Consider the following 15,567-nt stretch of genomic DNA (forward strand, 5'->3'; position numbering starts at 1 on the left):
GAGTGGAAAATAGAGTAACAGTAAGTGCAAGGAAACTTATAAGGTTCCAGAAAAGAGAATACAACTCTGGGACGAATATACAGTAGCATATAGAGAGAAGTAATCCCAATGAGGCTGATAAGTCTCCGGGGATGGGACTACAGCTTCTAGTGAGCAATACAGAGTAGGATAAGGGTAGAAGTACACTTAATTGGAACTGGAGTGGTAAAATTTGTACAGTTTCAAGTAATAGGATTATGTGGAAGGGGTATTGTTCATTTCTTGGATCGAAAGATGTGATGCATTGTTCATGAAATAGTTCGGGTAGGCTTTTTGGAAGAGGTGAGTCTTGAGGTCTTTTAGAAATTTTAGATGGGTGTTTGCAGTTCTAATGTTTCTAGGTAAAGCGTTCCAGAGCTTGATGCAAATGTAGGAAAAGCTGGATGCATATGTTGATTTGTATTTTAGTCCATTACAGTTTGGATAATGCAGATTTAGAAACATTCTTGATGATTCGATGATGTTTCTAGTTGGTAAGTTAATAAGTTCGGTCATGTAGGTTGGGGCCAGACCATGGATTATTTTGTGGACCAGAGTGCAAATTTTGAAGGCTATTCATTCCTTGATTGGTAGCCAGTGCAGTATTTCGCATAGGGGTTTAGCACTTTCGAATCTTGTCTTTCCGAAAATGAGTCTAGCTGCCATGTTCTGCACGGTCTGGAGTTTCCTTAAGATCTGTTCTTTGCATCCCACATATACGGCGTTACAATAGTCAACATGTGATAGTACCATTGTTTGAATTATGTTATGGAAAGTTTCCCTTGGGAAGAATTGTTTGATCCGTTTGGGTTTCCACATTGCATGGAACATTTTCTTTGTGGTGGCAGGGTTAGGTTGGTGTCAATAATAATTCCAAGGATCTTCAGTTTGTCCGATATTGGAAGAGTATGTTCCAGGGTTTTATGAATGAAGGGAGATTTGTTTTGTGGTGAGAAGAGAGAATAAGCCAGTGAGTTTTTTCCTTGTTGAGTTTGAGTTTGAATACCGATGCCCAGGCATCCATTAAGCTTAAACTAGTCTTTATTGCAACAGTGATTTCTGTTGGATTAGAATTGAACGGTATGTAAATGGTGACATCATCTGCATACAGAAAAGGATTAAGATTATGCTTGTATAGGGCATGAGCAAGGGGGATCATCATCAGATTAAATAATATGAGTGAGAGAGGTGAACCCTGGGGTACTCCGCAATCAGTACTCCATGATGGTGATATGTTTGAGTTTGCTTTTACTTGATAAGACCTCGTGGTTAGGAAACCCTCGATCCATTTGAGTATATTCCCTCCTATGCCTATCGTGTCGAGTATTGTTAATAGTACATAGTGGTCAGCCATATCGAATGCACTTGACAAGTCGAATTGCAAGAGGAGTATGTTTTTACCTAATGTGTTTTCCTTTTTGAACTTGGCTAGGAGAGTTACCAGGACGGTTTCCGTATGGTGGAGAGATCTGAAGCCCGACTGTGATTCATGAAGGATTGAGAAATTGTCAATGTATTCAGTAAGTTGTTTAGCTACAATGCTTTCCATCAGTTTGGTTGTAAGTGGGATGGATGCCAAAGGTCGGTATTTGGTGATATCGTTAGTTTTCTTTTTGGTGTCTTTTGGTAATGGTGTGAGTAGTAAATCACCTTTGTCTTTGGGGAATATGCCATGCTGGAACAAGAAGTTGAGGTGAGAGGTAAGTTCAGTGATGAATCGAGCGGGGGGGGGGGGGGGGGGGTCATTAGATAATTGGGGCAGGTGTCCAATTGACAGTAGGCTGTAGAGATCTTATTGGTTGCTAATGCTATTGTTTCTTTTGTGATCTGGGCGAAATGTGTCCAAGTTCGGTCAGCTGGGATTAGTAAATCCAAATTGAGACATTTTGCCAAAAATGTCTCAATGCAAGGTCTCACACTGCTGAGGTCTTTATTGAGAGGCTTATGTCACTTTCATTAGCTCCAGCGCTACTATTTGGATTAGTGAAGCTTCAAGTGCTGGTATTGCAGTTGTGGCTGCCATATGGTGTCAATCTGGATTTAGACATCATTTCAAAAATGCCCCTCCACGTGTACTATGCATGCTCCCTAACACTAGTACTTACGCACATTCTATACCATTTAATTCATACCTCATTTCTACATAGTGTCTCACAAATACACTATATATTACCTATACCCATACTGTTCACATGAATCTATAATCCTAATGTTAATCAATTATGCTTCCATTTTCTGGGTTTGTGGCCCTTTCCAGGGAGGTGTTAATTCCTCCATATTTGCCATGCTTGACTACATTCAGTATCCTTATTCTGTGCTTAAACAGCAGGTGATTAGTTTCCAACATGGCTGAGGGATTAAATGCACAAGGTTTCTTGATCCTAGCAAGTATTATATAAGAAGATAAATCCCACCATTATGAAGGCGAGAAAGCAGGGGATACCTAGTGTGGAGTCCTACAGGCTAAGTAGGAAGGAATGTCGTCCTTCTGTAGGGTATGTAAGGCTCCATTTTCTATCTCTCCTACCCCCCTGTCACTGTTGATGTGTTCAATCCTGTCATAAGCTTTTATGGTTTACCTTACAAGGGCACACCCCCACTTTCCCTCTTTTCCCCTTACCTACAGCATCATCACCTTCCTTTCTATCTCCTACCACACCCTTAGGTATTAATACAATCTTTCCTTTTGTCTTATCTTTTCTAGATTTAACACTGTCTTTCTTTCCCACTCACCCTCTCCCTACCTGCCCCCCCCCAGCATCAGCACCATCTTTACTTCCCCCCCATCTCTCTACTAGCATCAACACCAGCTTCCTTTCCCTCTACCCCCTCCCCAGCACCATCTTCCTTTCTCTCCCACCTCCTGGTAGCATCACTATCTTCCTTTCTCTCTAACTCCCCACCCTTCCCCCAGCATCACCACCAGCTTTACTCCTATCCTCTAGATGACCTCTCACTAGCAAAAAGAATGGGTGAAACAATGCTTCTTCCCTGCTGTGTTGCTTGCTACCTTGCCAGCTTTCTTAAGAAGTCATAAGCATGTGGGGCCTTATAATCTTATGAGACCTGATAGCACTTCATGGTTCCCACATCAGAAGAAAGCCTGAAGAAGAGGACTCGGTAGCAAGTGGGAGGCCACTTTTTAACTCTAATCCAGCCCTGGTGATGAAGTTCTGAAGTAGAAAATAGGGAGACAGTCTAGGAATGATCATGCCCTCTCCCTATTTTCTACATTCGAACTTCATCACAGGTCTGGATTAGAGTTAAAAAGTGTCCCTAGAAGAAGAGGTTACTGAACTGAGACCTCAGTACATTTTAATTTAATTTAAACAAACAGTCATATTCCACTTAACCAACAGCCCAAGACAGATTGCAATAAAAATGTGAGTAAAATGTAACACAACAATAAAACCAACTCTCATCCAACAGCCACCTGCCAATTGACAGTTAGTTAACACTGTCAACAAACATTTAGCAAATAACCAAGTTTCATACATTTTCAAAATCTCATGTAAGATCTCTCCCCACAAAATGTAAGGATAAACTATTTCAGAACTCCAGTACAGCTCCCTCAACTGATCTAGTCTGTTTTATTGACAACTTAAGTTCTTATGCAGCTGAAAATTTTAAGTTATTAACATGAACACTATGCAAGGATCTCACTAGGATGTACAGCTGTAACTGAGAATTATCTATTTATGCCTGATGGTTTGATAAACCAGCAAATGTGAATAATCAAGACAATACATGAATGTTATTTTTTAACCCCCTAAAATGTAGGTACAATGTAAACTACATATTTAATTTACATTCAAATGTCCCCACTGCAGTGAATCTGTAAGTCCCAGGCCTAGTGATTGGTTCAGGATATCAATTCTAGGAGTTCTCACTAGGATCTCTGGCTACTGACATTTTAAAATGTTGTATTTCGCTTCATGGAATCCAGTTGAGCTTGTTATAACATTTGTTCTAAATTCTGGCACCAGGTTTGATAAATATAACATACCACAGGGAAAACTGAGAAAGGTTTCTGTAAATTCCAACATGGAAAACAATAAAACTGAAATAAATGAGTCCCATAGCATCTTTTCTCCTGTTACTCCAGGGAAGGCTTCCACATCAGTTTGTTCTTCATACCCAAGCAGTCAATGATCATATTACCATCCTGCCTCAGGAGCACATCCAGATTGACAGCCTTGAACATTAAAGCCTCTCTACAGAATCCATGCTCAAACAGTTTTTACATTTTCAGAGCAAAGTTTCTTTCACAAAAATTTTGTGAGTTACCCACACTTTTATAAGCAAAATAAAGATTTTTTTTAAGCACTGCTACACCATCAGTAATGTGCCAGGTTGAGAAAGCAGCAGACAGGAGAATTATGGCAGTTTTCACATTTTCTCCTGCCATGCCATAGAAGCTGCTTCTCTTCATCTGGTTCCTTGACATCATTACCAACATCACAGTTATCTGTTATAGAAATGCCATTTTCCTCTGGCAATGTGATTTAAAGTTCCTGCCAGTTACAGGGGAGTTTTACAAACAGTGTGCTCAGTTATGCACTGATTACATGTGCATATGTCAAATTTCTGCCTAAATGGTATTCTGTAAATATGCACATGCCTTACATAGCCCGTATTTTATAGGTAAGTGTAAACATAGAAAGAGCATGGACAGGACTCACACTTATGTGTATAACTTGTAGAATACACACATATCTCTAGAACATAGACACCAGTGATGTGCTGGTAAATTTTTAACAACAGGCTCTCTTCCCAGGTATAGCCTGCCCTGCAATTTGGGTGGGGGGGGGGGCATGCAGAGGTGGACTGCAGAGGTCCACCGCTGCACCCCCCTCCAAATTGCAGGGCTGGCTATACTCAGGGAGAGAGCCTGGGGGAGGGCAATGCATTACTCTCTCCAGAAAAATTTTTTTTTAATGCTCCCAGGTTCCAATCTAATTCATGTTTAATGTGGAATAAAATGCCATAAATAAGTAAATAAATAGATAGAAACTCTGAATGCTGAGCACCTGATTCTCAAAACATGATGTCTGTTTTAGTGGCCCTTTACCAGGAAAAAAAAATTGAATTAGTGCTTGAGAAGAGGATTCAGGGATTAGTTGAGTGCTTCATGGGGACTCAGGGAATGGGAGAGTGCTTTGGGGGGGGGGGGGGTAGCTAGAGATTGGCTGAGTGCTTGGAGGGGATTGGAGATGGGTGAATGCTTGAAGGGGGCTTAGAGAATGAGTGAGTGCTTGGAGATAGGCTGGGCTGAGCAAATGGATGAGTGCTTGAAGAAAGGCTTAGGGAATGAGTTAGTCCTTGGAAGGGGGCTCAGGGAATGGCTGAGTACTTGAGGGGGGGCCTCAGGGAATGGGTGAGTGCCTGGAGGGGGTCTCAGGGAATGATTAGTGCTTGGGGGGACTCAGGGAATGAGTGAATGCATGGAGGATGGCTCAGGGAATGGGTGAGGACTTGGAGGGGATCTAAGGGATTAGTGAGTATATTGGGGGCTCAGTAATTGAATAAATATTTGGGAGTGTTGCTCCCCTCACTTAGTTCAGGAAACCACTTAGAGTCTTGCAACATTCTGTGCCTAGGGTCTTGTAAGTCTTTACTTCCTGGTTCTGCACTTCCCTTTTATAGCCTAGATGGAGTGCTGACAGATGATCTCACTTCCTGGCTACGTGGTATTTAAGGAAGTATTCTATGCTAAGTGCTTCGGCAACAGGCTTGCTCCTGTATTCAGCCCTGTCTGTTCCTGCTTCTAGCCCTTCTTGTTCCAGCCCTGCTTGTTTCTGTCTCCAGCTTTGCTGTTCCAGCTTCTCCCTGGCCTTGACTCTGTCGGGCCAGCCCCAAAGGGCTCTCTTAAGAGCCACTCTTCACTCTGACTTATCGGGGTGCCCCCAAGGGCTCTTTTAATAGCCAACCCCAAGGGCTTTTTTAAGAGTCAACCTCTAGACTGCCCCTGTTATGTTCCAGCCAGTCTGCTAGGCACTGCCTAGTCCTATGCTTCAGCCAGTCCGAGTCAGGTCCTGTGTTCTCCAGCTCCTGGTCTCTGCCAGGCGGCCCCATCAGCTTATGTCACACAGGCAGAGCCAATCTGGTCACAGCCCAAGGGCTCACTTTCCTTAACTGTGGTAGGGGGATTGGTTGAGTTCTTGGGGATGGGGGAATTGGGAAATGGGTGAGTGCTTTGGGGACTCAAACTGAATAAATGATTGGGAAAATTGGGTGGCTGTATGGGGAGAGGAGCTTGGGAAATGAGTGAATTCATGGGGGACTCACCAATTGAGTAAATCTTTGGGGTGAGTGTTTGGGGATTGAGTAAATGTTTGGAGGGTTGGGTGAGTGCTTGGGCAGGATGAATTTGGGTATTTGGTGAGGGCACAGGGGGAAGGCTCAGGTGCATGGTCCAGTGAAGGGGGGGGGGGGGCAAATAAGGACTTAGAGATTTGAAAAGAGAGCATAGATAAGAGGATTAAGTTGGACAGCAAAAGAACATGGGATTAGGTAGGAGAGTGAGTGGGTTAATGGATATTTGGTATGGAGGATAATAAAGAATAAGAGATTCGGTAGGTATCCAGGGATTTGGCAGTAAGTGAAGGGTATGACTAAGAATACGTTAGACAGACTGGATGGTTTGAGACTGGGTGTAGAAGAAAGGACAAAGGTCGAGAAATGATGTAAAGGATCTAGAGGGCTTGATAGGCAGTAGAAAGTGAGAGATGTCTGTGAAGAGGGGAAGAGAAATGGTATCAATGGAATAGGGAGCTGGTTAAGAAATAAGACAGGAGAAAGAGGCTGGTGAGGGAATGAAAGGCAATGAGAACAGGAAGGGAAAGGAGCAAGTGAAAGTGAAAGCATGGCTGACTATGTTGGGGTCAGTATTTAAATGAGATTTAACTAGGTAGGAAGGTTCCTATGAATGTGGTATCTTAGACATTTGCAGTCTATTATATATTCTTAGTGTTATCTGATTTGGCTTTACTTGGCTTACCAGATATAGTGTAGGCAGAAATGTTTTCGTGATCCGAGCTGTTCTTCTTTCTGTTCTATGTCTTTTGCCAGCATATCCCATTTTAACAAATATGATCCTCAAAGCTAAGTTAAGAACAGTTTGATTGAAAAGAAATAAACCAAGGGCAGAGCAGAGGCATTCCTGTTGGGGATCTGGTTGAGTCTGTTTTTCCTTGAGAAGGTGCATTGGTGTTCTAGGGCCTAATATTAGCAGTGTTTTCTTTTCATAGGTGGAGTTATGGCTGTCTGAGCCCTCAGAATTAACTACTTTGTAAATGGTAGGTTTTTCTTATAAGTTTGCCATGTTTTTATTTGGAAGAATTTCAGGCTCATTTTCGAAAGAGAAAAACATCCAAAAAGTGTCCTAAAAGGCAGATGGACGTCTTTCTCAAAGATAAATGTCCAAAGCAAATAATCAAAAAGAAAGAAAAAGAACATTCTTACCACTAGTACGTCCAGTTCAAAACGTCTCCAGAGGGGGCGTGTTGAAGGCGTGTCTTGGGCAGTCTTACGAAATAAACGTCTCCAGCGTATAACGGATAGCAAAATGATTTCACATTGTGAGAATTTAGACATACAGAGTTAGACCTGATATAAAAGCATCTATGGTAAGAGCTTTGTCGTCTTTAGACCCAATAGCGATTTTGTGGAGCTGGAGAGTGGAGGAATATTTGGTTTGAGAGAAAGTTGAGAGTTGTTCAGTGCCGTGTTACCGTTTGTCTGTGTGCCCTAGTCTGAACATTTTCACCCTCACTTGCCTCCTTTGCCAGATTTTCCCACCCCTGCTAGCCCCCCCCCCAGCTACTACTACTCCTTCCTCTGTATCTCTCCCATCCCTTCCCCCTCCCCTCCCCCTCTATGCACTGTCCCCAAGCCCACATTCCATTCATTACATCCCCTTACCTGTTTGTGACTATGGCTGGATTCCCAGTATAGCCATTTGTGGTGGTGTGTTTGGCTTTGGGGGAGATATTTATTTCCTTTACTTTGGGTAATGCCAGAAAAAGTGAACTTAGGTTGTAACATTTCAATGTCCCCTGCCATAGCAGTTGCAAAGTCACCCATTCCTTTCCATGTCATCTCATAGGTGCTTAGTTGGAGTTTGCAGCCACACTCTAGGAAAGGTAGCTGCAACCTCAGGCTCTAGGGAGGGTAACTGCAACCTTGGGCCTTGATCCGGGACAGAGGTTTTATGACTTCCTTTTAGCTTATTAGCCACATTGAATGTGAAATTGTACAGGAAAATGTCATAATTACATTAATACGTTAACAAATTAATACATGTGCTCTGTTTGTAATACTTACATAGAGCCATAAGGCGCTGTTGCATGCGCCGGATGATGTCTGGATTGTCCCTCTGGACGCGCCAGTACTGGCGCCTCAGGGACTCGAGCTCTCGTCTTCCGCAAACCACCTGCAAGATAAAAGTTTGTACACCAGGAGTTAGGGGATGGCCCTTCTTGCCTTCACAGACAAAATTCCTTTCGAAGCCTAGAGACAAATAACACTGATGGGGAGGGGGGGAACATTACGTGGGCACAGGTGATATGGTAGTTGAGGTGGACATGGGGACAGAGAGTGCCCTTTCTGTGCAGCATGTGCAGTATTGCAGGGATGTGGAAATGTTTTTCCTTTCTAGGACATTGATTCAGTTTATGGAGTTAGTACTTGCATTGGTGAGGGAGCTGTTATATGTGCCGCAACAGGAGGGGGACCTGATACCCCATGTCCATTGCTGGGGGGGGGGGGCAGTCATTCCTGAACACTTACCTTACCTAGGTGTCCTTTATTATGGTCCAGGCCCTGATAGAGACGTTCCTCGGGGTCAGGTGGTGGTGCCGTTTAAATAGGCACCGTCTGTGCCGAATACACAATTGAACCAGGTGCAGAGTCTCAGCTAAGGAATAGTTTGACTCTCACTGGAGGGCCATTTTGCTCTCTGAATAAATATTCTGAAACTGTCAGGCTTCTTCCCTGGAAGCACTGGGTTTGTGGGCCCTTGGACCACTACTGTGGAGCGGCAGTGACAGGCAAGGTCACCTTCAAAGCAGAGACAAGGCAAGGCTGGACTGGAACCCTGGACTGGAGTTCTGCACTGGAATACACAGGACTGGAACTTACCGGACGGGTGCGCACTGGACTGGAACCCACTGGACTGGTACACACTGGAGTGCAGCCCACTGGACTGGAACACACGGGACCGGAACCCGCTGGACAGGAACACATTTGACCTAGGCTTCACCTATGCTTAGCCACCGTTCCCCTAGGGTTGAGCCCTCAGGTTCGGGTAGCCGGCAGGGCTTACAGGAAAACCGGAACTGGAACTAGCAATCAGGAACAACAGGAATCAGGATACAGAAGTGCCCCCAGGCACCTAGGCGAAAGCAAGGCAGACTGGCAGGGAATGTCCGGGTTTCCGGCAATAGTCAGGTCTGGCCACAGGCAGAGAATATCCGGATTCAGGCAGTAGTCGGGTCAGGCAGCAGGCAGCAAGTATCGGGGTTCAGGCAGCGGGCAGAGAGTAGTCAAATTGAGGCAATGGTCAGGTCAAGTAGCAAGACTATGGCTGGAGCTCCAGTAGCAAGGAGTACTGGCAGTGGACAGGTCTAGGGCTGAAGCTCCAGAAACAAAGGAAAACACACACGGGAAAACCAGAAAGCTAAACACAAGAAAACTAGTAAAGCTGTACACAAGCTAACAAGAAAGCTATGCCCAAGCTAACTAGTCACACGCTAGGAACTAACACAACACAACACACAGGAGAACTGGTAAAGCTGTACACAAGCCAACAAGAAAAGCTATGCCCAAGCTACTAGTAACAAGCTAGAAACTCACACTGAACTGGACAAGGTAGCAGTGCACAGAGCACTCTAACATACCGGGGACCTTAGACAATGCAAAGGCAAAGGCTGCAGTCTCTAAGTGATTAATAAAGCTCTTCAACACCTGAGGAGCAGCTGCAGCCATCAGTAAGCAACTACGGAGGTGGTCCAGGCACAAACAAGAGAGACGAGTCTGGCAGCCTGGAAGAACTGGACCGGACTGACCTAAAGTCTGGAATGGGTAAGAACAGCAAGACAAACTATGGCAGCCACTGGCTCTGGCCACCAGCGGGTGAAAGGAGCACAAACCAAGGAGCAGGCAGAGCGCACACAGAACATAGAGAGACTTAGAATACCTAGGTGCAGCACAGAGGAGCAAACAGAGCCAGGCTGGAGACAGAGGTAGAGCTAACTCAGGCAGTACCCCCAGGTGCAGAAGAGTGGAGTAATTAGAGCCATGCTGGAAGCAGCCAGCACACAGAAGGAAAACTACTCCAGAAAGGATAGGCAGAAGCCAGCTTAGAAGCTGACCCCAGAAATAAGATAAGTCTGAGGGTGGTCACGGCCACAGACGATACAGATGCCTTTCTGTGTCCGAGTTAGACGTTCCCATTTTATGTGGTCTTTACCAGTATTACCTAAAATGGAAAGACGTCCATAATATCTTTCCATTATACGTGCCCGACTTTGTACGTTTTCATTAAAACGTCCAAAGTCAGACTTAGATGTCATACCGAAAATGCCCCTCTTTGTTTTACATCACAAAGAGGGTAACATTTAGATGGTACTGAGTCCAAATAGCCCTGTCAAAACAGCCCCATCAAAAAAGTCCAGTCAAAATAGCCCTGACAATAAAAAGACCCCGACATAATAGTCTCTGACAAAACGGTCTGCCACATTATGGCCCCCGATATATTAGCCCATGACAAAATGGGCCGAGATATTAGCCCCTCCCCCCTCCACGGACAAAATTTCCAGATCAGGTGATGCTTACCCATTACTAGCTGCCACCAGTTATTTAGAATACTGAGCCATTGGCGTTTAAGTAGTTCAGTTTAAATGCATTGCTCAAATATGCCATTTTTTACAATTAGTATAGTGATGCTCCACTCCCAGTGTATGTTTGCAATCGCAGCATTAATGGTGAGTGCCTTTCTATAATTTTTGGCTATTTACAGTTGTACTATTGTTTGTTCTTTTAAAAGAAGCATAATTTTACTGTACTGATCTCTCTCAATTATACCACAATCTGTTCAGTGTGTTGGGTCTTTTCAGATATAAAACATTAGCTTGTATTATTTATGTAACGTACTATGCTTTTTTAATAACATTAGTTTCCACCTGTGTGAGACCCCCCCCCCCCCTTTATTTTTACTTTTGGCATTTCTAAGAAAGTAGGAGCATTTTGTCAGACATATTTATTTATTTATTTATTTATTGCATTTGTATCCCACATTTTCCCACCTATTTGCGGGCTCAGTGTGGCTTACAATACATTGTGAATGATGGAAATACAATTTGTTACAACATACAGTTTTTAAGCTAGTGATATGCTGATAGCATCTATTGTAGGCTAGGATGTAGAGTTACATTGCATGTTTCCCAGAATGAGTGCCATTTTTTAAGAATACATATTTTTACATATATTTTTTACGAATATGCTTGTAGTTGTGGGTATTTTTTCATTTTGTATTAAGACTGTCTTTTTAAGATTTTGGGAAAGACTGTTGTTTAGCGACAGTGTTTGCACAACTTGGCAATGACCTTGTAACTTTTTATCTGATGGCATATTATTTATAATTATTTTTTATTACTTTTTAAAGTTAATATATATTTTTTTTTCTTTTAGCATGTTGATATGTTTATATGTCAGTTTTTTGATTGGTTTTATGAAGAACAAGTTGCTATTTTACATTCTCTTGTGTTTTGCTTTGATACCAGATATTGTGGCTTGGCTGATACCTATTTTTGTCAAGGGGGCTATTTTGTTAAGGGGTTATTTTGTGGGAGGGGTCATTTTTTCTAGGGCCATTTTGTCAAGGGCTATTTTGTTATAAGGTTATTTTGTCAGGGCTATTTTGACGGGGTACCATATATTTACAGAATGGTGCTTAGGTGGAATATTCACATATGTGCACTAATGTGCTAGAATTCTAAATATTTATGCATGTAACTCTTGCAAATGTTAATGCCCATTTTATAGAATTGCCCTTACTGCTAAGTCAGTAGGTGGTGTTAAGGGCTCAGGCTGTAAATAGATGCGCGCTGGTTTTCATTTTGCGCATGTCCATTTCTCTGCCCCCCCCCCCCCAAAAAAAACCTTTTTTCCAGACACACTGGAGAAATGGTCCAGCGCACATCCAATACATGCGCCCACACTATCGCAGGCCACTTTGGGAATGCCGTTGTAAAAGGGCCCCATAGTGATAGAGATTTGTTATTAATGGACTCTGATAAAACTGAGGCTGGTGATGATGCCATTGAAACTTTTGTTCTGAAATATTCGAGGGGAGTGGAAGAGGTGGCAAAAATTATCAAGAAAATTGGAATATTATGCAGATGCATCCTTTATTTCATCAACACTATCTGCGGATTGCCTTTTCTAGAGGACGTAATTTGAAGGAGTTGTTAAGTCCAGCTGATTTACCATTGTTACATACAGAGACAGCCAATTCTGATAGAGGACATTATAAAAGTGGGAATTGCGTATTTGCTTTATTACTAAGGTGTGTGTGATATTTATGAATCCTGTAAATTCTAAGACATACAATTGACTTCAAAGACTGACTGTCATTCTACTTATGTAGTATATGTGTTGTGTTGCCCATGTAATAAATTTTATGTGGGCAAGGCTATAAGAAAATTACAAGTGGGGATGACTGAACATAAGTCATGCATAATTCATCAAAAGAAGAGATCATTAGTGGCTTATTATATTAGTATGAAGCATGTGTTTTGGGAGCTGTGGTGCTTCGCTATAGATCAAGTGAAATTTTTGCTCTGCGGCGGTAATCGAAACTTCCAGTTGTTACAGTGTGAGCAGCACTGAATTTCCCATTTGCAAACTTCAGAGCCGAAAGGCCTGAATACTTCTTTTGAATAGGTTGCATTTTTGTGAAAACTCTTTGTTTATTTCTTTGTATTGGCCCCCTTGGCTTGCCATAGTCCAGTGCTTGATTTTTGATTGGTTATTTAAGATTGGCATCTCATTTTTTTTGTCAGGCGCCATTTTGTAACTGGCTTGTTTGCAAAATGTCTTAAGAAAAGCAGCATGTAAGTCTTCTGAGATTTCAACATCATTTGATTATTGTGCTTGATGATATTTTATTTTATTCTGCTGTTCCCAGATGGTGGAAGACAGTATATGCAATGACATACAAATACTCTGGTGGGGGGCATCATGGCGTGGCTTCTTTTCCTTCCCACGCACATCTCCATAGTGCTGGGATAGGGCTCCGCCCATGCATTTTTTGACAGCGTCGGCCCATCATGATATCAGCTACATGCTCCCTCTTCTGTCGGCTTCGCTGCTTTCTCAGGGCTTCAAGAACAGCTTTTGGCTGCTTCTGTGAGTGCACTTTCGTTTGTCTGACTGCTTTATCCTGAGCTGACTCCTGACCACACTGCCTGCTGCCTGCCTTGACATGACCTGATTTCTGACCACGCTGCCTACTGTCTACCTGACATAGGCTGACTATTGACCACACTGACTACTGCCTGTCTTGACCTGAGCTGTTTTCTGATCACACTATCTGCATTCTGTCTGTTTCTCTCCCTGAGCTGTGCCTGTCTCCTGACACTGACATTTCCTGGCTGTGGACTAGTCCTGCTGGCTGCCTGAACTTGGGGGCTCACCTTAGGGAAACGGCATCTAGTTGATGTGAAGAACCCAGGGGTTTGTTGGCTGTCTTTGGTCCGCTTGGACTAGGACTTAGGGCTCACTTCCTCCAGCTCCAGGACTGATTAGTACAGTGTGTAAATTTGGGAACACCCACAAAATGCCAATTCCCACCCATGGCCATATCCCTTTGAACTGCACGCTTTAGAATTTAGGCGCAGTTCATTACAGAATATGCTTAGCGAGTTACGTGCGTAAATTCTAATTATTACCAATTAGTGCTCATTATTACTTGTTAAGTGCTGTTAAAAATGCTGATTGTCTGTTAAGCCACTTAAGTTACATGTGTTGTTATAGAATACGTTTAGATTTCAGCGCAGAATTCTAGGCACGATATATATAATCCAGCAGTTAATGTGTAATTGTTAAATCACCATATTAACAGTTGGTGCACTTCTGCATTAGTGGTTAACTCACGCCAATTCATGTATTAACCCCCAGTTTCTGTATAGGTCATTCAAAGTTGGGTGTGTATCACAGAATTGCTCATAAACTAATTAATCAGGTCTTTATCAAAGCTGAATGAATAAAGGCTGAAAAATGCCAGTGCTGTTTAAATTAGCTCCAGGGTAAAACATAGTCTATGTTGGATTAAATAATCCCCAATTGATTGATAATGAATTCATCCTAAAATGAGTATTCCAACTATGTTAACTTTATTATAATTGAATTGTTTGGAAATATGAATAAGTCAGAAAAAATTTGTAAAAATGTTTAAAAAAAACTTTATACTAAGGACCAATGAGGAGTTGGGGTGCATAATTCTTACTGTCTAAAGTCAGTATCCAATGAGTTGCACCATTGAGGTCTATAGTATATTCAAACTGTATTGGAGGTAGTTTATGCAATGGATTAGTAAAGACCTCCTGAAAGATTGTTGCAGTTGCTTTTTGGAATCAATAATTGGTGTCATTAGAAGTTAAATACGTATCTGCCATATGCTCTATTCTATAACACGTGTCTAAATTTTATGGCATGTAACTCCAAAAGGGGCATGGCCAAGGGAGGGGCATTCCCACCATTTAGGTGTGATGCTCTAAAATAATGTCATTTACACATCCAACTGCTATTAGTTGGGTGCCAACGTTTACACCAGCTTTTGGTAGGCGTAAGGGTTCATGCCCAAAATTAGGCACAAGATGTGCACTAAGGGGCCTTTTACTAAAGGGTTGCCATGCGGCAATCTGGAAATACCACTGGCCCAACCCCCCAGCATGTGGCATTTCCGGCACTAGAGGAAATATTTGAAAAATATTTCCACAGTGGATTACTGGGTTATAAGGAATGGAACGACTTCCCTATGAGGAAAGGCTGAGAAGGTTAGGGCTCTTCAGCTTGGAGAAAAGGCGGCTGAGGGGTGATATGATAGAAGTCTACAAGATAATGAGCGAGTAGAGCAGACAGATGTGAAGCATTTGTTTATACTTTCAAACAACAACAAAACCAGGGGACACAAGATGAAGCTAAGCCAAGCCCCCTCCCTGCCCGTCTTCAAGTCTTTGCTTAAAGCCCACCTCTTCAATGCTGCATTCGGCACCTAACCCTTACCGTTCAGTGAATCCAGACTGCCCCAATTTGACTGCCCCTATTGGACCGACCGTTCACTTGTCTATTAGATTGTAAGCTCTTTGAGCAGGGACTGTCTCTCTTTGTTAAATTGTACAGTGCTGCGTAACCCTAGTAGCGCTCTAGAAATGTTAAGTAGTAGTAGTAGTAGTAGTAGTAGAATATGGTAGATTTAAAACAAATAGGAGAAAGTTTTTCTTTACTCAGCGTGTAGTTAGACTCTGGAACTCGTTGCCGGAAAAT

Source organism: Microcaecilia unicolor, chromosome 7 (assembly GCF_901765095.1).
Source record: "Microcaecilia unicolor chromosome 7, aMicUni1.1, whole genome shotgun sequence".
Taxonomy (NCBI): Eukaryota; Metazoa; Chordata; class Amphibia; order Gymnophiona; family Siphonopidae; genus Microcaecilia; species Microcaecilia unicolor.